The sequence below is a fragment of the Giraffa tippelskirchi genome, chromosome 7 (assembly GCF_054371585.1).
Source record: "Giraffa tippelskirchi isolate mGirTip1 chromosome 7, T2T-mGirTip1v1.2.pri, whole genome shotgun sequence".
Lineage (NCBI taxonomy): Eukaryota > Metazoa > Chordata > Mammalia > Artiodactyla > Giraffidae > Giraffa > Giraffa tippelskirchi.
Window position 1 is genome coordinate 120012654 of NC_137281.1, and position 25216 is coordinate 120037869.

The 25216-nt window shown below is 40.2% G+C and overlaps 1 protein-coding gene across 11 annotated transcripts in view; it reads right to left on the bottom strand.

The window, feature by feature from the left end:
- TMOD3 (tropomodulin 3) overlaps positions 1–22790 on the bottom strand; it is a 92646-nt gene extending 69856 nt beyond the window's left edge. For 9 of the 11 annotated variants that reach the window (XR_014059096.1, XR_014059095.1, XR_014059098.1 and 6 more), the window contains exon 1: positions 22602–22790. The gene's annotated coding sequence lies outside the window, so the exon portion shown is untranslated. The remainder of the gene's footprint in view (positions 1–22601) is intronic. The other 2 variants (XM_081508220.1, XM_081508221.1) reach the window with 2 other exon arrangements.
- Positions 22791–25216: the final 2426 nt, after the last annotated feature.

The window sequence follows — 25216 nt, forward strand, 5'->3', positions numbered from 1 at the left end:
GTAACTGATGTTATCTTGATTTTTTTTTTTTTAATGAGATCTATAGACCTACCCCAAAAGCACAAGGAAAGAATATAAAGTCTGAAGACTGAGGGCAGTCCAGAAAAACTTGTTAGGGCCAGAACAAAAAAGAGGTTTAACTGGAAGCAGGTTACCCAGGGCGACCTTAAGGGCAAAAGCAACCAGGTCACTTCTGTGACTATTAGGAGAAATACTTCATAGGTTATTCATACCACTTCAGAAACAATCTTTCAACAAGACTCTACTGAGAGACCTTGTGGCTCCCACGGGAGCACCCCCACTTCCTTTTCTGGTTCAAAGTAGCCAAGCCAGCTCCCAGTTGTAGCCCACCTCCTCTCTATTTATTCTTGCTGTAGTTGCAGCATCAGAGATCCAGGGCAAGGTCAGAGAGGAACCCACTCTATTTGGATGAATGCCACATTAGCCATGCCCTTAGCAAACCCAGTTTCTCAGTACCAAATGTTTTTCAGTCTTCTTTTTGGTTTGTTTAATAGACTGGGTAAATGAGGAAATGTTCAAGCTTTTCTAAAAGTTACTGCAAACTCAAAAAAACCTTAAAATAGAAATGACATCATAAACAAGTCTCTCAGGGTATTAAGGTTACAGAACTCTTTATCTCTCTGTTGGTTAACCTAAAAGATCCTTCTACCAGTCACACTGTGGACAAAACCAAATATGAGGTGACTTGCAGGAAAAGCTTATCAGTGCTCAGCCATTTATCAAAATACTGCATCTACTCCAAGTATATAATGGAGAGACTGACAGTTTTTTCTCTCTCTCTCCCAAGGGAAGTATTGCTATGACTCATTCTTCCTCTTGCAAGAATTTTCTTAATACACCGAGTTAGTAAGCAATGAACTAGATACAAAATCCTAAAATAAACTAGGCTAGATCTAAAAGAAATCATGCTGAGATCAAGCTGAGTTTTATGCAGTGAGCAAAAGGTGAACAGCAACATCTTTCCTCAGTCTCACCCTTTTGAATTTCCTGGGCTTCAGACCAGATTTTTTCCCTCATTCTGAAAAACTCCTTTTCAGCCTTACAAATTTCCCCATCTTCAAAGCAGTAAATGTATTTGTATACATCTGTTAAGTGCCAATTACATTTAATGTGCTGTCCAGGAGAAGGGAGACACTGGACGTAAGGGGGTAGGATATAGGGAGAGGAAAAGGACCGTGAGAAAGAAAGGAAAAGAATTTCAGATAATTCCATAAACAGACTGCTATTCTCTCTCCCCATTTTATGTTTCTCAAACTGGAATTTTTAAAAATTAATTAACTTATTTTAATTGGAGGCTAACTACTTTACAATATTGTGGTGGTTTTGCCATACATTGACATGACTCAGCCACAGGTGTACATGTGTCCCCCATCCCGAAACCCCCTCCCACCTCCCTCCCCACCCCATCCCTCTGGGTTGTCCCAGTGCACAGGCTTTGAGTGCCCTGTTTCATGCATCGAACTTGGACTGGTCATCTATTTCACATGTGGTAATATACATGTTTCAACACTATTCTCAAATCATCCCACCCTTGCCTTTTCCCACACAGTCCAGAAGTCTGTTCTTTACATCTGTGTCTCTTTTGCAGTCTCACATATAGGGTCTTCATTACCATCTTTCTAAATTATATATATATGCGTTAATATACTGTATTGGTGTTTTTCTTTCTGACTTATTACTTCACCCTGTATAATAGGCTCCAGTTTCATCCACCTCACTAGAACTGATTCAAATGCTTTCTTCTTAATAGCTGAGTAATATTCCATTGTGTGTATGTACTACAGCTTTCTTATCCATTCGTCTGCCTATGGACATCTAGGTTGCTTCCATGTCCTGGCTATTGTAAACAGTGCTGCAATGAACACTGGGGTACACGTTTCTTTCAATTCTGGTTTCCTTGGTTTGTATGCCCAGCAGTGGGATTGCTGTGTCGTATGGCAGTTCTATTTTCAGTTTTTTAAGGTATCTCCACACTGTTCCCCATAGTGGCTGTACTAGTTTACATTCCCATCAACAGTGTAAGAGGGTTCCCTTTTCTCCACACCCTCTCCAGCATTTATTGTTTGTAGACTTTTTGATAGCAGCCATTCTGACTGGCGTGAGATGGTACCTCACTGTGGTTTTGATTTGCATTTCTCTGATGAGTGATGTTGAGCATCTTTTCATGTGTTTGTTAGCCACCTGTATGTCTTCTTTGGAGAAATGTCTGTTTAGTTCTTTGGCCCATTTTTTGATTGGGTCATTTATTTTTCTGGTATTGAGCTGCATGAGCTGCTTGTTTATCAAATTGGATTTTTAAAAAATTTTATTACTGGAGTATAATTGCTTTACAATATAGTGTCAGTTTTTGCTGTACAACAAAGTGAATCAGCGATATATATACATATATCTCTTCCCTCTTGAGCCTCCCTCCTACCCCACTCCACATCCCACCTCGCTAGGTCATCATAGAGCACCAAATTGAGCTCCCTGTGCTATATAGCATCTTCCCACTAGCTAGCTATTTTACACATGGTAGTGTATATATGGCAATGCTAATCTCCCAATTTGCCCTACCCTTTCCTTCCCCTGCTGTGTCCATGTGTCTTTTCTTCACCTCTGTGTCTCCATTCCTGCCCTGCAAATAGGTTCATCTGTACCATTTTTCTAGATTCCATGTATATGTGTTAATATATAACATTTGTCAAACTGAAATCTAAAGATCATAAGAATCAAAGACATGGCAAAAACAGGGCACAGAGACCATAACATTCAATTGCAGATTTAATGATAAATGCAGATTCAAACTCAACACTGTAAAGTTTTCTTCAGATACACTGCTGAGCTCTCTCAATATGCCAATGTGGTGACCAGCAAGTGGGGCACACAGTGAAAGTAAATCTGATTCTCCCTCAGATCCTCTCTTGCCACTTTTCATCATAAGAGTACAGACCAGGTGGTACATTAGAAAGAACCCATCACTGGGCTGTCTCTTCACTTCTCCTTCTCCACTCCCTTTTAACATCCACAAGTATGTACAACCCTATCCTACAGCAATGCTATGTATCAATAATTGTGCCACAGAAAAGGATTAAGAAGTGCATCATTCACTGTTCAACTGAAAATGTGTTTCTATAGAAAAATATACCTCCAAATGAGAAAACTATCCTGGGAGAAATCCACTATTCTCAACAAAATGTGACTATATGAAGATGTACATAAGTGTTGCTAGCAATACTTGCAGACCTGCTGATTAACATTTTTAATAAGGCATCAAAATATTTTGTGCGAAAGCTGTCCCAGCATTTGCGAGACTTAAAAAAGTGAAAGTTTTGGTAAAACATGGGACAAAGTGCTCTAAGGAATTATTAGAACTAATCTAAGCCATCAAAATAAGCCCATACCCATAACATGCACACAGAATATGGCTACTATTGTTATTTGTGTTGTGTACTGTGATACTTGTATCTGTAATTACAAAATAATCCAGAATCTTGCCCAAAATGTCAACTAGTACAGGTGATAACTCTGCTAGCGTTTTAATCCTTGCAGACCAGATTTTGTTTTGAACCAACAATCCCTAATAAAATTCATTCTTTCTAATAAAATTCTACTTTCCCCCGCCTTTTTTGGAGGGTACGTCTGGTTGGATCGTAATGAGGATAAGATAGCAAGTTTTAAAAGTTTAATAGGAAAACTTTTCAGTCTTAAAAATAAGTGAAAAGAAAGTTCTCAGTTTTAGCTAGACTATAACTCAAGTCCCTTTTCTTTCCTAGAATGAGGAAAATTTTATTTCTAAACTGCCTGATGAAAACTTCTGAGTCTTTCCTGAAGATACAACAGACTATGGCAAATTGAAGTATTGGGTTGGCAAAAAAGTTCCTTGGGTTTTTAAGTAAAAATAAAAGATATATTTTTCATTTTCACCAAGAACCTCATTGAACATGTATTCACCATTTTGTTTCACTACCTTCTGTCATTTTTCAAGCAACTTTATAATTTCATCTTTCCAAAACATTTTATCTTTTTGAGCAAACAAGTGCTCCAGGTACATTTTACAGTCTTACAGAGAATAGAAATTTTTTCCATTTAGAGAACATGGTAAAGACCAAAATAAATGGAATCTGAAGGTACAATGTCTGGTGAGTAGAACAAATGAATCAGAACTTCCCAGCCAAGCTGTAACACTGTTTGCTTAGTCATCAAGGAAACATGCAATCTTGTGTTATCTTGACAGAAGATTTTGGGTTTTCTGTTGACTAATTCTGGACACTTCTCATAGAGTGCTGCTTTCAGTTAGTCTAACTAGGAGCAGTACTTGTCGGAATGAATTGTTTGGTTTTTCAGAAAGAGCTCATAATAGAGGACTCCCTTCCAATTCCACCATGTACACAATATCAACTTCTTTAGATGAAGACCGGCCTTTGGTGTGGTTGGCGGTGGTTCACTGCACTTTCCCATGATCTGTCTGTTCCACATTATTGTACAGTATCCAGTTTTCATCGCCATCACAATTTGTTTTAAAAACAGAACATTCTCATTATGTTTTAGAGAATCACATGCAGAAATACAATCAAGGTTTTTCATTTAAGTTATGTGAAACCCATTAACATAACCACCAATAAATATAACCAAGCTGGTGCAAATGATTCTCAATGCTTGATTTGGATGATTTGAGTATGTCAGCTATCTCCCACATGGTATAACGCTGACTTTCTATTGGATCACTATCAATGTCAATTGGTCTATCTGACTGGAGCACTATTCAGTGAGAAATTTCCACCACGAAACTTCCCAAACCACTTTTCACATGTTCAATCACAGTACTTTCTCCATACGCTGCACGAATCTTTTTTTGCATTTCAATCGTGTTTTTACCTTTCTTGAAATAATACAGCATAATATGCTGAAAATGCTGCTGTTTTCCTTCCATCTTCAATATTAAAATGGCTACATAAAAGCTGACCTATTTCATTTTTTTTTAGATGCCACACTGATACAACAGCTGTCACAATACAATCTAACAAAACTGTCTTGAATGAAGTTAAAGACAACTGAGCACAACCAGAGCCACGGTATGGAAACAAACAAGCGAACTTTTTGGCCAACCCAATCCTTAATAGAATTCACTTCTCCCTCAAGGAGAAACAAACAAACACAAACCAAACAATACAGAATGAAATCCAGAATTCTTGGGGAGAAAAAAGCCTGGCATTTAGGTCCAAACATCGGGGGTCAGTAGATCCATGGACGCAAGGGTTCTGTGACTTTGCACGAGTTACTTCCCTTCTCAGTTTTTCAGGCTAGCTGAGGAATAACCAAGATACGCCTTAGTTCTGACAACAGACTCCTCCAGGTCCAGACACAGCAAATCAAACAGCCTCCTCCCAGTCAGTGTAAACGCTGCCTCGGTCTGTAGGTAGCCACTACCAACAGATGAGAAGCGGCAAAGGGATGAAGCCTATTCACTTCATTCCCAACTCCAATGTCCTCAGGTCTCTTCTAGCTCTAATGTCTGTGATCTTAAAGAAACACTAACCCAAACTTGGGGGAAAAAAATAGTAACTTGCCCTTATTGCTGTCAAGATGAACAATGTATAAGTAAAAAGGGAAAATATGAGCGCTGAATCATGCTAGGTAAGCTCAAAAACCATAAAGTGAAACACTTTAGGAAGGTGACTTGGAAAAACAAATACAATACTGTAAAGTTAAAAAACAGATAAATAAACCAATTAAAAAAAAAAGTATATAACGAAGTCAAACATGGGCCTACGTTGTTATGCACCAGAGAAGAAGTTAAAGTGGAATGACCATATTAATAAATGCTTTCTTGGAAAGTTGCCAAATAAAGCAAATTTCTACAGATCATTTCCTATTTTCCCATAATAAAATTAGAAATGTTTCTATGAAAACATGAATCCCCAATACGTCATAAATCATAAGAATGAATGCAAAAGAATTTTAATCACAAAATTAAATACAAATTTTATTAATATAGTAAAAATGCTGAAGTATAAAGCAGCACTGCATTTCTGCCTTATTTCATTTTTTCTTTTTAAAATAAATTTACAAGTAACTTCTGTCTCTATTTCAATTAAATTTTAAAACCAAGACACTCAAAAATAGGACAGTATTAGAAGATATTAGGGAAAAGACTTTAGAACAAGGAAAATAGATTGGGAAAACAGATTTAGAATCTAGGAAAGAGGCGTTTGGGAAACAGGCTTCATAAATGCTTTAGTTTCAGAAGGTGATCGTCTAAGAAATTTTACAGGAGTCACTCAACCCTATTCATTTCATCCACGTCCATTCCTCAAATCTGGCACTTTTCTCTATTACCACAAAAAATACTAATGGTAAACAAACGATCCCTATGGTCTTTCTAAAAGTCTAGGATCACTCAAGTTTTAAAAATAAGGGCCTTGGGACCCACTCTGGAAGGGCTCATAAGAACCAGAGACAAATTAGAGAACTAAAGGAACAGGGAGAGTGCGCACTAGATCTCCAGCGGTCCCTTTTGAGTTCTGTATCACGCACATTTAATTTTTAATTTAAATAACAAATAAATCATTCATTATATTTTGCAATTGTGTATGAAAAACAGTGACAAATATTGCCTCTGAGTTTATGCATGCCATAACAAAAAGTTTCATTAAAGAGTACTATTAAAAGAATTTCAGAACATTAAGGGGAAAACCTAACAATTTATGAGATCAATAGTAAAAATCATTTAAAGAGATAAATAATTATCAATTCTCCAAAGCTCCAGAAGCTTGGGACCAAAGGCCCTACATAATTAAAACTCAAACTGGGAAGGGGCCAGTTTTGGGGTGTTTTTCTCTAAGAAAACATCAAGAGAAATCACTTTAGCTTTTCCAAAGTTCTGTGCAGGCCTTTAAAGACTTCTGTTTCTGGACTCTGCCTCTTCCTAGGAATGGTTCCAGTATCTAGGAAAATTTCTGGAGTCTCATAAAGAGAGGAAGTGAAAACAATGCTTTACCAAGCCCTCTCTCCTACGGACAAATGAACTCCTTGCCTGACTAAGCTTTTGCTTTCCTGTTCTAGCGATCTTGATCATCGTCACCCAACTACGCTTCCTGAAACAGTGCTTCTACGTTACACTTGTTTGCTTAGAATTCATTTTTGTTAACGGTTTGCATTTTGACAGTTTCTTGGGTGATTTTGCTAAAACTCCACCTTCCTACTTCTTAACTAAGGATTATTAGGAATCTTCAGCTCTAATCAAGCTGGCTCAAGGTCACACAGATATCCTAAAGTTCACCTTTACATGTGTGCCTCATTTGTTGCCCCAAATGGACTGCACGTCTCTTCAACAATCCTCCCTACCCCACTGCCAAACTTCACTTCTCCATCCTATCCAAATTTGCATACCCTTCAAAGATCAGCTCAAGTCCATCTTCCTCAAAGCCTTTCCTAGCTCCTCCCAGCCTACTTGGCCTCTTTTCCACTCGGAAGGTTAACAACGCTCAAGATGCACCACACCATTTAGCCTCAGCAAGTTCATTAATTCAGGTGTCTGGTGCCCTGCCTGCTATGAATGCATGCTCCCCTTGGACGGTGCCTCACTCCTACATGGTGAAGTATTTCATATGTAACACTGGAGAAATAGCACACATGTGACTTTTAGGGACATCACTCATTTCACCCTAATCCATTTCAGGAGACCAGGGACACACCAAGCTTTGCCATAGCAATTAATTTTCAGACTAACATGGAAAAGCAGTTATGTTTGGAGAGGCACATGCCTACAATTTACATAACGTGTCTTGATGTCTCAAGGGATAGGAATTAGGGTATAATTCTCATCAGATGAAGAATAACTAACAGGAAAGAATGAGTTCCCTCACTTAATGCCAAAAAGGAGCCATTCTTCAAGAAAATAGCACTATCCCAACACTTTGACTTTGTGTCCCAAGCATAGAGAACGTCACTGTTAATGAGATTCTACGGTATCCTAAGTGAATAACTGGAGCAATGACCAACAGATGGAGACGTGTAAGTAACCACTTGGCAACCAGGAGCAAGATCACACAGCCCACCACAAGTGACCTCAGGAACAAAAAGGGAGAAGCCAAGATGACTATCCTCCTATAGACTAAAGACAGCACTCAATATTTTTTGAGAAGAAAAAGTTATTTGCTGTTACTGAATTGTACACTTAAAGCGGATAAATTTTATGATACATAAATTATGCTTCAGTAACTGTTTAAAAAACTTTGGGGTGACTTGAGCTGGAGTACTTGCATGTGGTGAAGCATCTAAGAGTCCCGTAAGGAGAGGGTACCACAGGTTTTTACTGGAATTTCAAGACAGAAGGCACAAAACCTCTGGTGCAAAAGCCAAAATTTTTCATCATATTACGACAGTAGAGCTTCCAATAAATAATAAAAATTATCAAAATACAGTCTTTGAGAAATACATATAATACAATAAAAATCAAACCATATAAAACTAATGAAATAGAACTGTTCAGCTAGTGGGGATAGTTTCAGAGAAAGGAGAATGGAAGGGGGTGGGGTGGAAAGAAAAACTAATATTTAAGACTGGTGACAGCTGGAAAAAAGCAGAAGTGATGAAAGAAAGGAAATCTTAGAAACCATTGCTATTGGTCAAGAGGCTTGGTTTACTGTCCCCAAGGTCATAATGTCCACCTTGGCATACGTTCTTTTAGAAAGGGCTAAGGGACATTTTTCCTTTAACAACAAACAAAGGAAATCAAGAAAGCCACATAGAAAGAAGTAAAGGCAACTTAATTTAATGCAGGGAAGGGGAGGAGGTTACTAAGAGCTTAGTACAAGACCCAAAACAGGAGTTTAGGATAATATTCAAATGGACACTTAGGATGCCAACTATAAAATAAAATTTTTAAGTGTTAGAATAAGACTGTCTATAACTTTCTTACATCTTAGAAACAAATTTCTTTCATTAATCTGAGTTCTCAGATTAACAAAGAGGCCATATGTCATACTCCAACATAATGAAGAGAAAAATAAAGGAATGATTTTTATCTGCATACCTGTTATGTGTCAGCTACTTTAGCAAATACATCTCCTCATGGCAAAATATTTAAAATATTGCTATCTCCATTTCATAGATGATGAAACTGAGGCTCAAGGATACATAACTTCTTTCTTAACAATGGATGTGAGATTTGCTAAGCTTAGTCACTTTAGTCGTGTCCGACTCTGTGCAACCCCATAGATGGCAGCCCACCAGGCTCCCCTGTCCCTGGGATTCTCCAGGCAAGAACAGTGGAGTGGGTTGCCATTTCCTTCTCCAATGCAAGGAAGTGAAAAGTGAAAGTGAAGTCGTGCCCAACTCCTAGCTACCCCAATGACTGCAACCCACCAGGCTCCTCCGTCCATGGGATTTTCCAAGCAAGAATACTGGAGTTGGTTGCCATTGCCTTCTCCATGTGAGATTTGAACCTGACCCTAAAATCCATGTTTTGTGTGTGTGTGTGTAATAAAGTTTATTAAAGTATAAAAGGGATAGAGAAAGCTTCTGACATAGGCATCAGAAGGGGGCAGAAAGAGTACCCCCTTGCTAGTGTTAGCAGTGGAGTTATATACTCTAAGATAACAGGATTAGCCAGAAGGTTTAATCCAGAGACTGTCCTTCAGGCAGGATACATTATTGTTATAATCCTTGTAAAGACAGCCCTACTCCCATAATTTACATTTTAAGATAACAGAATTAGCCAGAAAGTTTAATCCAGAGACTGTCCTCAGGCAGGATACATTATTGTTATATAATCCTAAGGAATGTAGAGAGAAAAGGAAAAGTTTGTCCTTTCTTCCTCCTTCAGAATTCCAGAACCCTCTCTCCTTGGGGACCCCTAGACTTCTTATCAACCTGCCTAGGAAAGGACTCTCTCATTCCGTCCTTTTAAAATCCATGTTTTTTACACTCTATCATGCTGCCTCTATAAAATACTTTCTACCATGTTTTTACATTTATGTTACTACACACCACATACTAACAGAAGCAAGTTGATGAAACAGCAGTAATTGGCAACAAGAAGCTGGAGGCAAAGAGAAGGAAAAACCATAAAATAACACGAAAGTGTGGGACAATTTAATATAACTACCCAAAAACTGCCAACAACCTCAGAAGGCAAATCAGTAGCACAGAATAATACCCGATGCACAAGCGTATGCATGTTCAGCTGAACACAATGAACCCTGAATTCTATATCCTCCAAATCATCTTAAGAGAATTTAAGACCAGGAAGAGCTTTATAATGCATTTTACCAAAAATGACATTTAAAATAGATTTTTAAAAAGATCTTAGCCTTCTTACAGATAGTTCACTTTGCAAACTTGGGCAAGCTAGTGAGCGACTTTTTGTCTCTGTTTTCTCATCTGTAAAATGAGAATAATAACAGTACCTATCTCAGGCAGCTGATATATTAATTCACCAAATGAATACATATAAATCAAAACAGTTCTTGACATAGAGCAAATGTTGCATAAATTTTGGCTAGTAAAGCCATTATCTTCAAAGTTCATTTTAAAGGAATACCTTCATTAGTTCATGCTAGGTAAATGAGATATCATACTGAGATCCATATAATCCAAGTAATTAATTGAAAATTCTGGGTGAGCGCAATGAAGACTAAAACAAGATTATAGAAAAGTGAGAGATGACAAATGTACAAAGAAAGCAGTACAAGAGAGATGTCAAGTCACCACTCTGCCTACCCTTCTATCAACATTTATCTCATAATATAATCAGTTGCTTAATATCTATTTTCTTCATAGGCCAAGAGTCTTTCAAGGGCAGGCACTTATTTTTATATTATCAGCTCAGCACAGGGCTTGCAGCATAGCAGATACTAAATGTATAACAAAATTAGAAGGGAGCGGGACTCAGTAAGATTTGACATCAATGATGGGAGCACCTGATTTTACCAGTCCTAATAGGACTGGGGGCAGAGTCAGTAAAAACATATCACTTTTTATTTAATTGATTATCAATATTCTACTCTTCTATTCCTTCTGAACTAGGAGATACATTTCAAAAATGTTTAAAAAATAGTTAGTTTGCTCTAAAATGAGAAATCTTTCAAGTGATGATAAAACAAACTTTGGTAATTTATTTTTAATATTAAAAATATTGCTCTGATTTGCTTGTTATGCTCCAAAGCTAATTCTAATGGTCAGAAAGTGGAAAGTGAGGTCGCTCAGCCGTGTCCGACTCTGCAACCCCATGAACTGTAGCCTACCAGGTTCCTCCATCCATGGGATTTTCCAGGCCAGAAGTCATAGCAATAAACTGATACTAAAGAGACACACCTACTTTTTAGCTGTCAATCTGCCAGATGCAGTGCAGATACAAAAACACAATGACCTCTGGTACCAAAGTAAGCATGGCTGGGGATGACCAACCCAAAACCCCCTTGTCTGAGACCACCCTTACCCCAGGCCTTATGAAGCACACAGCCGTAACAATGCCTCCTTCCTCACAGATGTTCAGTACAGGGAGTACCCCTAGCCTAAGAAAGACAGATCAATTCCATCTTCAGGAATCTGAAAAGCTGAGAAACAAAACCTAAGTTGAGAGATCATATATCATCCAGTCTAGTCTGGAGGCAGCCTCATAGCAAGCCAAAGTCACAAATTAAGCTGAAGCTAAGGGGGAAGCAGAAGCCAAAGGAAAACAGAGAAAGTCAGGAGAGGATGGAGCAGGGCTGGGACATTTGCCGCAGGTGTAAGATTTAAGAGGGCACCAAGAAACTCAGTTACAAAGACAGACAGTATTTTTAAAAATCCAAATTATTGTTCTGGAATGGAGTGACGGCACAGAAAGAAGCTGAAGAGAGCCCATGCAAACTGTTCAGAGGGAGGAAGGACAGGGGCTTTCCAAGTGCCTACTCTGGGTTCCAGCTGTAGTTCGATGCAAGGAGCTCAGGTGCCTTAACTGGGTAACACCCACTACAACTCCCAGCCCTCTGTCATACCTTTGAGTAAGCTAGCTTAAGTGGGTAGTGTTCTGAGACCTAAGAGCCCTGATTAATAAACTCTATTTTGGGAAGTGAGATATGCACATAAAGCTTTTGTGTGTGTATGTGTTTTGTTTTTTAAATCAAGGCAATATATAAACAACTGACAAAAGAATGGTACCAACAATTAGTGCTACAGAAGTTCAGAGATCACTGTGGGTGATTAGGGAAGGATCTTGTAGCCCGATAGCAGGGAGGAGCTATACTCGAAGCTAGAAGATCAAAGCACATGTTAAAAAGGGATGGGAGGAGGATGAGAAGGGAGCCAGGGAAAGGAGAGGAAGAAACTTAAAGGGGAAGGTGTGATCCTCACATACTCTGTATTACAGCCATGAAGTAAACGTGGTTCCCTGCTCTTCTGCCTCCCGCCCTCAGGTAACACCGCTCATTACACCTGCAATGTCCTTTCACCCTCTGCTCAGGTTGAAATCCGTTCTTTCAGGGACCAGTTCAAACATTTCTTTGAAGAGGCTCCCCTAGCATCTGACTCAAAAGGAGTTATAAGCCAGAACTCCTATTTGGCAGTGGGAAAAGATAGACAAGAGGAAATGGCAGATGGGAAGGCTAACTAAGAAGCTGAATGCAGTGACGGGGACCGTACCCTGGTGGAGAGCAAATGATGTCTTAGAGGAGAATAGGAAGTGAGACTCTTTGACAAGGAGGACTAACAGAGGCTCAAAAGTGGCAAAGCAAAAGCAGGTGTAGCTGCACAGAGGGCTTGACAGAGATAAAAATGTGTAAATCTGCCAAGGTCCATTTCTGGTGTGGTTCTGAGATCTTCTCTAAGATATTATAGTTCTTTGGGACAAACAAATGGAAGCGGTTGACTTTTAAATACTCCTTTACTGATTTTTCCTAATCATAATAATCTTTCTTCCCTATGTTCCCACTCCCCCATCCCAACCACCCCTCCAATCCCACCTTCAAGCCAAGCAAAGTAGCCCAGAGGCCATTATGACAAAGGGGAAAAAAAAACAACAGAAGAGTTCTTTAAGAATACTAACTTGGGTTAATAATCACCCACCATGAACAAAAGTAAATCTTGAGGATATAGCAAATCTAAGCTAACTACAACAATCTTACAAACAAGTCTATATTCAGTTCAGTTCAGTTCAGTCGCTCAGTCGCTCAGTCGTGTCCGACTCTTTGCGACACCATGAATTGCAGCACACCAGGCCTCTCTGTCCATCACCAACTCCCGGAGTTTACCCAAACCCATGTCCATCGAGTCAGTGATGCCATCCAACCATCTCATCCTCTGTCGTCCCCTCCTCCTCCTGCCCCCAATCCTACCCAGCATTAGAGTCTTTTCCAATGAGTCAACTCTTCGCATGAGGTGGCCAAAGGATTGGAGTTTCAGCTTCAACATCAGTCCTTCCAATAAACACCCAGGATTGATCTCCTTTAGGATGGATTGACTGGATCTCCTTGCAGTCCAAGGGACTCTCAAGAGTCTTCCCCAACACCACAGTTCAAAAGCATCAATTCTTCGGCACTCAGCTTTCGTCACCGTCCAACTCTCACATCCATACATGACCACTGGAAAAACCATAGCCTTGACTAGACGGACTTGTTGGCAAAGTAATGTCTCTGCTTTTAAATATGCTATCTAGGTTGGCCACAACCTTCCTTCCAAGGAGTAAGCGTCTTTTAATTTCATGGCTGCAATCACCATCAGCAGTGATTTTGGAGCCCCAAAAAATAAAGTCTGACACTGTTTCCACTCTTTCCCCATCTATTTCCCATGAAGTGATGGGACCAGATGCCATGATCTTAGTTTTCTGAACATTGAGCTTTAAGGCAACTTTTTCACTCTCCTCTTTCACTTTCATCAAGAGGCTCTTTAGTTCTTCTTCGCTTTCTGCCATAAGGGTGGTGTCATTTGCATATCTGAGGTTATTGATATTTCTCCCGGCAATCTCCATTCCAGCTTGTGTTTCTTCCAGCCCAGCGTTTCTCATGATATACTCTGCATATAAGTTAAATAAGCAGGGTGACAACATACAGCCTTGACGTACTCCTTTTTCTATTTGGAACCAATCTGTTGTTCCATGTCCAGTTCTAACTCTTGCTTCCTGACCTGCATACAGGTTTCTCAAGAGACAGGTCAGATGGTCTGGTATTCCCATCTCTTTCAGAATTTTCCACAGTTTATTGTGATCCACACAGTCAAAGACTTTGGCATAGTCAATAGAGCAGAAATAGATGTTTTTCTGGAACTCTCTTGCTTTTTCGATGATCCAGCGGATGTTAGCAATTTGATCTCTGGTTCCTCTGCCTTTTCTAACACCAGCTTGAACATCTGGAAGTTCACGATTCATGTATTGCTGAAGCCTGGCTTGGAGAATTTTGAGCATTACTTTACTAGCATGTGAGATGAGTGCAATTGTGTGGTAGTTTGAACATTCTTTGGCATTGCCTTTCTTTGGGATTGGAATGAAAACTGACCTTTTCCAGTCCTGTGGCTACTGCTGAGTTTTCCAAATTTGCTGGCATATCAAGTGCAGCACTTTCACAGCATCATCTTTCAGGACTTGAAATAGCTCAACTGGAATTCCATCACCTCCACTAGCTTTGTTTGTAGTGATGCTTTCTAAGGCCCACTTGACTTCACATTCCAGGATGTCTGGCTCTAGGTGAGTGGTCACATCATTGTGATTATCTGGGTCGTGAAGATCTTTTTTGTACAGTTCTTCTGTGTATTCTTGCCACCTCTTCTTAATATCTTCTGCTTCTGTTAGGTCCATACCATTTCTGTCCTTTATCGAGCCTATCTTTGCATGAAATGTTCCTTTGGTATCTCTAATTTTCTTGAAGAGATGTCTAGTTTTTCCCAATCTGTTGTTTTCCTCTATTTCTTTGCCTTGATCGCTGAGGAAGGCTTTCTTATCTCTCCTTGCTCTTCTTTGGAACTCTGCATTCAGATGGGAATATCTTTCCTTTTCTCCTTTGCTTTTCGCTTCTCTTCTCTTCCCAGCTATCTGTAAGGCCTCCTCAGACAGCCATTTTGCTTTTTTGCATTTCTTTTCCATGGGGATTGTCTTGATCCCTGTCTCCTGTACAATGTCACGAATCTCTGTCCATAGTTCATCAGGCACTCTGTCTATCAGATCTAATCCCTTAAATCTATTTGTCACTTCTACTGTATACTCATAAGGGATTTGATCTAGGTCATACCTGAATGGACTAGTGGTTTTCCCTACTTTCTTCAACTTAAGTCTGAATTTGGCAATAAGCAGTTCATGATCTGAGCCACAGTCTGCTCCCGGTCTTGTTTTTGCTGACTGTATAGAGCTTCTCCATCTTTGGCTGCAAAGAATATAATCAATCTAATTTCGGTGTTGACCATCTGGTGATATCCACGTGTAGAGTCTTCTCTTGTGTTGTTGGAAGAGGGTGTTTGCTATGACCAGTGCGTTCTTGTGGCAAAACTCTATTAGCCTTTGCCCTGCTTCATTCTGTACTCCAAGGCCAAATTTGCCTGTTACGCCAGGTGTTTCTTGACTTCCTACTTTTGCATTCCAGTCCCCTATAATGAAAAGGACATCTTTTTTGGGTGTTAGTTCTAGAAGGTCTTGTAGGTCTTCATAGAACCGTTCAACTTCAGCTTCTTCGGCGTTACTGGTCGGGGCATAGACTTGGATTACTGTGATATTTAATGGTTTGCCTTGGAAACGAACAGAGATCATTTTATCATTTTTGAGATTGCATCCAAGTACTGCCTTTCGGACTCTTTTGTTGACCATGATGGCTACTCCATTTCTTCTAAGGGATTCTTGCCCACAGTAATAGATATAATGGTCATCTGAGTTAAATTCACCCATTCCATGTACAAGTCTATATACTGGTACATATTAAATAATACAAACATCAGACAATTGTTACTGATTTAAAAGATTGAAAGTTTTAGGAAGTGTTTTAAACACCAGGAGAATATACTTGAAATAAACTCAACTTGCCATTAGTTCTCATTCATTCTTGTCCACTCATGCTTCATTTCCTCCCAGCTTACCATATTTTCACCCATTTTCTCACATGTGTTTCAGGAATTACGTTCACATGTGCCTGCTTGTAGTGATATTAGTGCTTAGATGTGCCCAGATATGAAACTGTTATTTTTAAAGAGTAATCTCCATGTATCAATTGCCTTAGATTTTAAGTCTGTCTTGGTGGGTCTGTGTTCCTCCCTTAGACAGTAGCTGTAAGTGTCGGAGCACACATACCCGAGGGGGTGTCTCTCTCTACAGGTCAAAAAGGGTGCATGTCTGTGGAGGAACCTAGCCTGTGGTACAGCTCTCAAAGTGAATTATTAAAAGGGTGAAATAATAAACAGAAAACAAACAAAAAGAGGAAAAAAAAGAAAAAGTATAGGGGCAAAAGAGGTCCGTCACAAAAGACAATGTATTGTATGATTCCATTTATATGAAATGTCCAGAACAGGCAAATTCATAGACAGAAAGTACAACAGTTACCTATGGCTAGCGGGGTTGGGAGGAAGTGGGTAGTGACTACTAATGGGCAAGGGGTTACTTTTTGGTGTGATGAGAATGTTTTAAAATGAACTGTGGTGATGGTTACCCAACTCTATGAATATACTGAAATCCATTGTCTTTTACACTTTAAATGAGTGAACTGTATGCTGTTGTTGAGTTGCTCAGTCGTGTCCAACGCTTTTCGACCTCATGGACTGCAGCACACCAGGCTTCCCTGTCCTTCACTATCTCCTGGAGTTTGCCAAAACTCATGTCCACTGAATTAGTGATGCCATCCAACCATCTCATCCTCTGTTGTCCCCTTCTCCTTCTGCCTTCAATCTTTCCTATCTTCAGGTTCTTTTCCAATAGGTCGGCTCTTTGCATCATCAGGTGAACTGTATATGTGAATTATATTTCAATAAAGCTGTTATACATTAAAAAGAAAGAGCATAAGGAAACCCAAGTTGTCCTGCATTTCCATGGGAGGGTAACCCTATCTTTGAAAATCTCAACTGTCTTCTACTTCAATTTCAATCAAGCTTTAGTTTCAAGATTTCCCACTGCTAAGTCCCCTAGTAGCCTCATCTCCATCTCCAGCTTTATTTGTCTTTACTAACGAGGGTGACCCACATACAGAACATGGTGTCCACTGGTTGCCACAGAAAAGGACATGTACACTATGATTTCAACCATACAAAAATATGTATGTGGATGAACAAAGCCTGGAAGGAAATGAGAAAAAACAAAATAGTTATATTAGAGTAATATGGTTAAGGTGATGTTCTTTTTAAAATGTTACTGTATTGTGTTATCAGTCAATAAAATCTGATAATCTGATAACCAAGAAAAAAGAACCTTAGAAATTGTTTCAAGACAAAGTCAGGAACTGTGTATCAAAAAGGATCGGACTGAAGTAGTGTAGCAGAAAGATGAAAACTAAAATGCATGGGTTTTATTTACATATGTGTGTGAGTATATATATATGTCAGTTGCTCACTTGTGTCCAACTCTTAGCGACCCCATGGACTATAGCCCACCAGGCTCCTCCATCCATGGGAATTTTCAGGCAAGAATAATTGAGTGGGTTGCCATTCCCTTCTCCAGGGGATCTTCCTGACCAAGGGACTGAACCTGGGTCTCCTGCATTGCAGACAGATTCTTTACCATCTGAGCCACCAGGGAAGCCTTATGTGTGTGTGTGTGTGTGTGTGTGTGTGTGTGTACCATCTGAGCCACCAGGGAAGCCTTATGTGTGTGTGTGTGTGTGTGTGTGTGTGTGTGTGTATGTGTGTATCATCTGAGCCACCAGGGAAGCCTTGTGTGTGTGTGTGTGTGTGTGTGTGTGTGTGTGTGAGCGCTGAACAAAGGCAGGTGCCTTCCTGCTTGTGTGTGTGTGTGTGTGTGTGTGTGTGTGTGTGTGTGTGTGTGTGTGAGCGAGCGCTGAACAAAGGCAGGTGCCTTCCTGCTTGCTTCCACAGAAGGGAGTATAGAAATTAACAGACCAACCATGTAACTTAAACAGGGGAACTTACTGGTAAGAGTATCAAAACCAATTATGTGTACATGTAGATCCTCTAACTTTATAAAGGCTAAATTGGCTTTCCTCACCCTGAAAAGATGGATGGCATCAGGACCATTCCTTGATACGACTGAATGCTTTCTATATTAATACAATACTAAGCAGGCTTGGGGCATCCCTGGTGGCTCAGAGGGTAAAGCGTCTGCCTGCAATGTTAGAGATCCAGGTTCGATCCCTGGGTCAGGAAGATCCCCTGGAGGAGGAAATGGCAACCCACTCCAGTATTCTTGCCTGGGAAACCCCATGGACACAGGAGCCTGGTGGGCTAAGTCCAGTGGGTGGCAAAGAATCAGACACACTGAGGATGCAAGCATGCAAAGCACTCAACATCCTTAATCATCAAAAAAAAAAAAAGAAAGCAAATTAAAACCATAGTGAGGTACCATTTTTTATCCTTTACTATGACTAAAACAAAAAAGGGCTGACGGCACTAAAATTTGGCAACATTAAAAATTAAAATTTGGCAACTAGAACTCATATAAACCACTTTGGAGACCTATTTGGCAACTTTTTAATAAAATTAAACATACATCTTACCCTATGACTCAGTAAATCCACTCTTAGGTACTTATAAAGAGAAATAAAAACACTTATCCACACAAGACTCATAAAATGTTCGTAACAACTTTATTCCTAACAACTCAAATCTACAAATAGCCCAAATATCCATCAAGAGGAAATGGGATACACAAATTGGGGTATATTCATACAATGGAATACTATCTATCAGTAAAAGAGAAACCACTGATACAACATACCACTGATACACACAACACTGACAATCTCAGAAACATTATGTTACAGAAAAGAAGCGGACACAAAAAAGCACATACTACTGTATGACTCCATTTATGTCAAGTCCAAGACTAGGCAAAACAAACCTATGGTGTCAGAAATAGGGAGTAAGAAAGTGGTGGCTTTTGGAGGATGTGTGAAGGAAACAGCTGGAAAGGGGCATGAGGGTCCTTTCTATGGTGATAAAAATATGTTCTATCTCGTTAGTAGAAGTTACAGTGTATAAAATTGACAGAACTCCTTGAACTGGATATTGAAGATGTGTGCATTCCATCGAATGTGAATTATACCTCAGTTAAAAAAAAAAATACAATGTAGTACTCTGCTTCAAGATAGCAGTTAATGATTTCTTTCAAATAAAATTTTAGAATACCACACACATGTTCAATTACTTGCTATTTACCTCTCTATTCCTTCGTTATTGTAACTCACCTGATGGATTACAGATGCCTATAGGTATATAGATAAAAAGAATATGTGTTCATGTTCAGGTTTCATTAACGTCAAATCAACTTTGACTATTCACAAACTTCAATACATGTCTAATGGACTGTGAGAAGTTCAGTAAAATTTTTTTTCTAATATGATTTTATATTTGTCATTTAGAGGGTCTGAAATAAAACTGAGAAAGGAAAAGGCAGCTAAATCGGACATCAGCCAGGATGGAAGATAGTGCTTTGGCAACTATTACAACCCAAAGAATAAGGCTCTCAACTACTTCAATCAAGACAGAGTCATGTATGTTTAAATTTAAGGACAACTGAAAAGCATGAAGAATAATTTGCCAGGTAATTTGATCTTTAAAAGATAATATATCCTAAATAACAACAGTAGTGTACATCACACAGACACCTAAAACTCACTGAGATCTTTTCTACTGTTATCACTGAGTCCTCTTCCATGCCTCTATCCAGGTCTGTTTTCATCTTCACCACCTCTTACCCTCCACAGGACGGTGCTCAGATCTGATTTTCATAAAGCCACCTCACTCCAGGTTCCAAATAAATAAATTTATGAAGTCGTACTCTATTCTATGTAGATATATCATAAATACATTCAAACAGTATAGAGAGTATAGCCTAGGGGAATGCAGATGATTGCTTAGTGGGAAAAAGATGACTTCATTTGTTACCTACTCCCATGACTGTTGAAGATCTCTCCCTCTGAACTCCTACAGCATGTTTTTATTCCCTACAGACAAGCTTACAGTGCTCTGAACTATAAACAAGTACACATGCCTAATCTCAGAGACAGCATACTCTCAGACAAAAAAAAAAAATGTCTTCTATGTCTGTATTCACCAGGAGCCTAAGACAGGGTCTTGTACAGGTGGGGGCAAAACACATGATGAATCAGTGAATTACCGAATTAACGTGAGTGAAAACTTGTGAGGGTGAAAGAGGAAGAGAGACGGGAAAAAAAGATGAGAGAATACAACAAAGAGAAAGGAGAAGGGAAGGAGCAAAAGAGAAAAAAGAAAGGGAGAAAACTTGTGAAGGAAATTATTTTTGTTAGAGAGAAGGATTATTATTTTTTTAATAATGAAAGAGAGTTGGAAAAAGCCATTGCTATGCATCTCATATCACAGCTATCAGCACTGGTCTTTAAACTGTCATTATAAACACCCTAAAACATCTCTTAGCCCTTCATATTCAAAGTGTCATCTCTCAATGCAACTACAGTATTCCCTATCTGACCAGAAGATACAAAGGCCCCACTTCAAACCTACCAGACACTGGGTAATTTATGGTGAGAAGCATCACTCTACCCCATTCAAGTCCTTTCTGTTGTGATGAATCTGTGTTTCGTTTAAATAAACCAGAAGCTGAAAGTTGAAAAATCTGATTAGAGGACTGAGCACTGTAACTGGATTTGACCTGTAAGTATTTAACTTTAGGTGAAGTTATTTATTGTAGAGTAATTTGACCTGGAACATATACCACAAAACTTTGGAATTAGTCATAACAACACACACACAAATTGAGCATTAGGTCACTGACATCCTAAAGAACTATTTTTTATTTTTGTTCCTTCATGCCTAGTACAAGGGCTTGGAATGACAGGTGTGGCCGATGTTTCCTGAATGAATAAAATGAATTTTTAAAGTCAGGTATTTAGGGCTGATAATCTTGGGGTCATCTGGCCGAACAACCTCATTTTAAAGATGAGCAAACTAGAAATCCTGAGATCTTTGAAAGCAAGCAAGCTAAACAAGCCAAAATATACTGCATCTCACATTTTCCCTTTTTCTTCCTTTCCTAGAAATGTGTTAAGTGATTCTAAGTATTCTAATAAAATCACTTTGGCTCTTAAAGAAGTGAGAGGGTTAAAAAAAAAAAAAAAGGTGCCAAAGGACTTCCCTGGTGATACAGTGAATGAGAGTCCCTCTCCCAAGGCAGGGAACACGGGTTTGATCCCTGATAGGGTAAGATTCCACAGGTGGCGTGCAACTAAGCCTGAGAGCCACAAATACTGAGCCTGTGTGCTGCAACTACTAAAGTCCGTTTGGCCTTTAACCTGTGTCACTGAAATGCGAAGTCCTCGCACCCAAGGAAGAATAACACCCCTACCAGCCCCCGTTTGCCACAGCTAGAGAAAGCCTGCCTGAGGCAATGAAGATCCAGAACAACCAAATAAATAAAACTTTTAAAAGGTGCCTAGGAAGGAGAGACTAGCAAAGGTAAATGAGGTTGAAGAAAATTATTTTTCTAAGCCTAAGATATTTTTGGACAGGCCAATTAACTAATCAATTTAACCTATTGAAAAATTAATCTGAAGGAATTCTCAGAAAAAAAGAAACACGAGGTGCATGAAAATGTTACAAACCAAGGGAGACCGCACACAACTAGCTTAAATCTCCACAGGCTTATTTCCTGTTCAAGTATGACCTCCTGGGATTACGTTTTACTGCAATGTTCATTACCAGATGACTTTTGGTTTTAAGAGAAGCCAAGGGCAAGTTGGAAATGCGATTCTTAACTAAACATAAAAAACCCCCAAAACCAAAACAAAACAAAAAACCTGTCTGTTCTCATTTGTTTGTAATCAGAATGCAGGCTTGCAGAGGTAACACCCCAATTTCTGTAAGCAAAAATATAACGACCCAGTCACGTCCTCAAAACAAACCAACATACAAACTTCACAGCCGGATCCAGCTGTGCTGCATGGGAGCCAGGAACTTATTCTAAGAGCAAATAGATCAAAACGGCGAACGCAAGACAAGCCAGATTTCATCAAAAAGGAAAGGGTGTGCCCTGCTTTTTTTTTTTTCCCCCTTTCCAACTTTCACCAAGCAGAAATCTTTGAAGGAGTCTTGGTGAAAAACCCTTTAGACGCTAGTCCCCCGAGCTACACCCCGGCGAGGGGGAAGGCGCAGGCACCTCGAGCTCTCACGACAGCGGCCCGCGCGAGCTCAAGCCCGGAGGGGAAGGGGCCGGTCCCGAACCCCGCGAGGCCGGGCCCCCGAGTGATTCATCAGCAACTCGGGGTTCGCGCGCCTCCACTGCGGGCGACGCCCCAGCATGTCCCACGGCTGCTACCCTGGCCCGTCAGCTCTGAAGCAGCCCCCAGCGTCCCCTCGCTCCCCGAGAGGGATCGGAAGGAAAGGAGATCGCAAGCCGGGCGGCTGGAAAGCAGCTACCTCTCCCGCCTCAGCCACCATGGCCGGTGCGACTCCCTGCTCGCGCCTGCAGACGGACTTCCTGGAAAGCACCGGGCTGGGCTTACCTGACTGGCGTCCGCTGCGGCCACCGGCCTCCTTCACAAACCTGCGGGGACTGCCTGCCGCTCGGTTCCCGGTACCCGCCCGTCCGCCTGCGTCCGCCTCCCAGGGAGTGGTCGGATCCACCCGCCGGCGTTCCCCCAACTCGACGGCGCTGGATCCCACTCCGCCCCCAGACGCGCGTGCGCGCTCCCAGGTCGAGGAGGCATCCTGGGAGTTGTAGTCCGAGCGAGGAGGGCGCGACTGGGCGAAACCCTGGTATTTTCTATTTGGTGGACGTTGAAAGAGGCTGCATATACCGAGACTTAACACCAGCCCGAGGTAACGTCCTCTGCTCGTGAAATTATCTACCTTGGACCCTTTGGGAGCTATAAACAGAAGCTAAAGGCTCCTTAGTATAGATTTCCTTTTTCACTTTGACTTTTAGTCAAGAGGGACTCACGGCAGGACTTGTATGCTTGGTTGCTAATGTGAGGACATGACTTTGAGTCCTCTAAATTTGTCGTGAAAAGCTGATAGAAAAGGAAACAAAAGCCAAGGCACGAGAGAGACATAAATAAGGAGATGTCACCTCAAGGGCATTGTGACCCTAGTGAGTTCCTTAGGTATGAAACCAGGGATGATGTTGCAGAGATCAGTTTCAGCTCCATCCCAACCTCGCATTTTAGCTACAAGCTGTACACCAGGCAGTGGAGCTGAACTGATGTAAGTGGGAGAAAAAATAGAAGAGCTGGTTAGCGGGGAGCTGGGGCAGGTGGACACTCTGGAGGCGAAGAGGAAAAGAGCAGGAATACTTTAGAAGACAGCTCTACGGTGGCCTGTGAAATGGCTGCCTTTTGTCCTGTGCTCTGAGGAGAGGGAACAGCCATGACCTTGCATTCATTAATCACTCGCCGGTAATTTTCCTGGTCTGCCCTTCAGGAATAAACCATTCCTTGGAGCAAGCTCCACTTTGATACGCCTTCTTCAAAAATAAAAAAAATGCATCCAGATAGAGAACTGAAGTGCCAGCTTGAGATACATTCCAGCTACACCCAGTACGCCGCTGCCGCTAATGGTTAAGCATCTCCTGGCATTTACTTCCGGAAACACCTGGGTAAACACCCTGGAATTTCAGGCAGTTAGCATTCGCTAATTTAACAATAAAGATCACTAATGATTTGGAGTTTTTCAGAAGAAGAAAAAGAAAAGAAAAACAGTTCCAAAATGCAAGTACTCTTAGAAGGCTATTAACATGAAATCGTGTGCCACTGCATCTTATTTTCCAGAGCATCTTAGTGGGAATCAGTTTCTCAAATATTCTTGGAGATAATAACTGAAAGCAATGTCCTACAGAATTCTGAATTCAGGTTCAACTAATATTTATCGAATACTTAACCCACACCAAGAATTGTGCCAACACTCCCTTAATAATATATCATCCAATCCTCTAAATAACCTACAAAGAATATATTAGTATCCTCTGTTTCTACATATGAGAAAACTAAGACTCAGAAAAGTTATATAATCTGTGCAAGGTCACACAGTCAGTAATTGTGTGAGATCCAGAAATGAAGTACAGGTAGCCTGACTCAAATTCTAGCATGCTTTCCACTGTTGATCAGACTGTCTCCTAAATTTCATCAAATTCTTTAAGATAATCTGTGACTACATCTCAGTTCAGTTCAGTTCAGTCGCTCAGTTGTGTCCAACTCTTTGCGACCCCATGGACTGCAGCACGCCAGGCCTCCCTGTCCATCACCAACTCCCGGAGTTTACTCAAACTCATGTCCATTGAGTCGGTGATGCCATCCAACTATCTCATCCTCTGTCATCCCTGTCTCCTCCCGCCCTCAATCTTTCCCAGTATCAGGGTCTTTTCAAATGAGTCAGGTGGCCAAAGTACTGGAGTTTCAGCTTCAACATCAGTCCTTCCAATGAACATTCAGGACTGATTTCCTTTAGGATGGACTGGTTGGATCTCCTTGCAGTGACCACATCTAAGGTACATTAAAAATTTTTCTAATACAGTCCAGGAAGATGGTGCTCTTACTGGATAAGCTGAATATCTAGATTCATTTGATAGTTCTATATTTCATTATAAGTTAATATATAGGTATTGTGGTTAACCAGAAAGTCTCTTCTGAGTTCATGCTACACCTCAGGAGAAACTAACAAACCAGAGTGTCTGAAAAAGCAAGGAAGCAGGGTTATCCAGATATGGTTTATTTTAAGGACTTTGCAGTAATACAGCTTCTTCTGCTTTACTCTTTGGGCAGAGAGGGCTTTTAATTCAGTATCTGACTGATTCAAATATGACACATTTCCTCCCTGACCTTCCAATACGGGTTGTTAGGGATACACTAAATATATTTTCTTTTTTAGCTCTTTAACTTGTCCCTAACAAATGCCTTCATCTTATTCTAATTCCTTTTTTGAAAATAAAGTGATTTGGTGATGGATTCTTTTCCTTTCTTCAGACAAGTGTTATCATATTATAATGACAAGGCTGACAAATATGAATCTCCTAAACCCACATACATTTAATATCACAAATGGGGCCAGAGGCATTAAGAATAACTTTTGAGTATTGGATAAAACTGTAAAACCAAAACAAAACCCAGAACCTTCCTCACTGCTT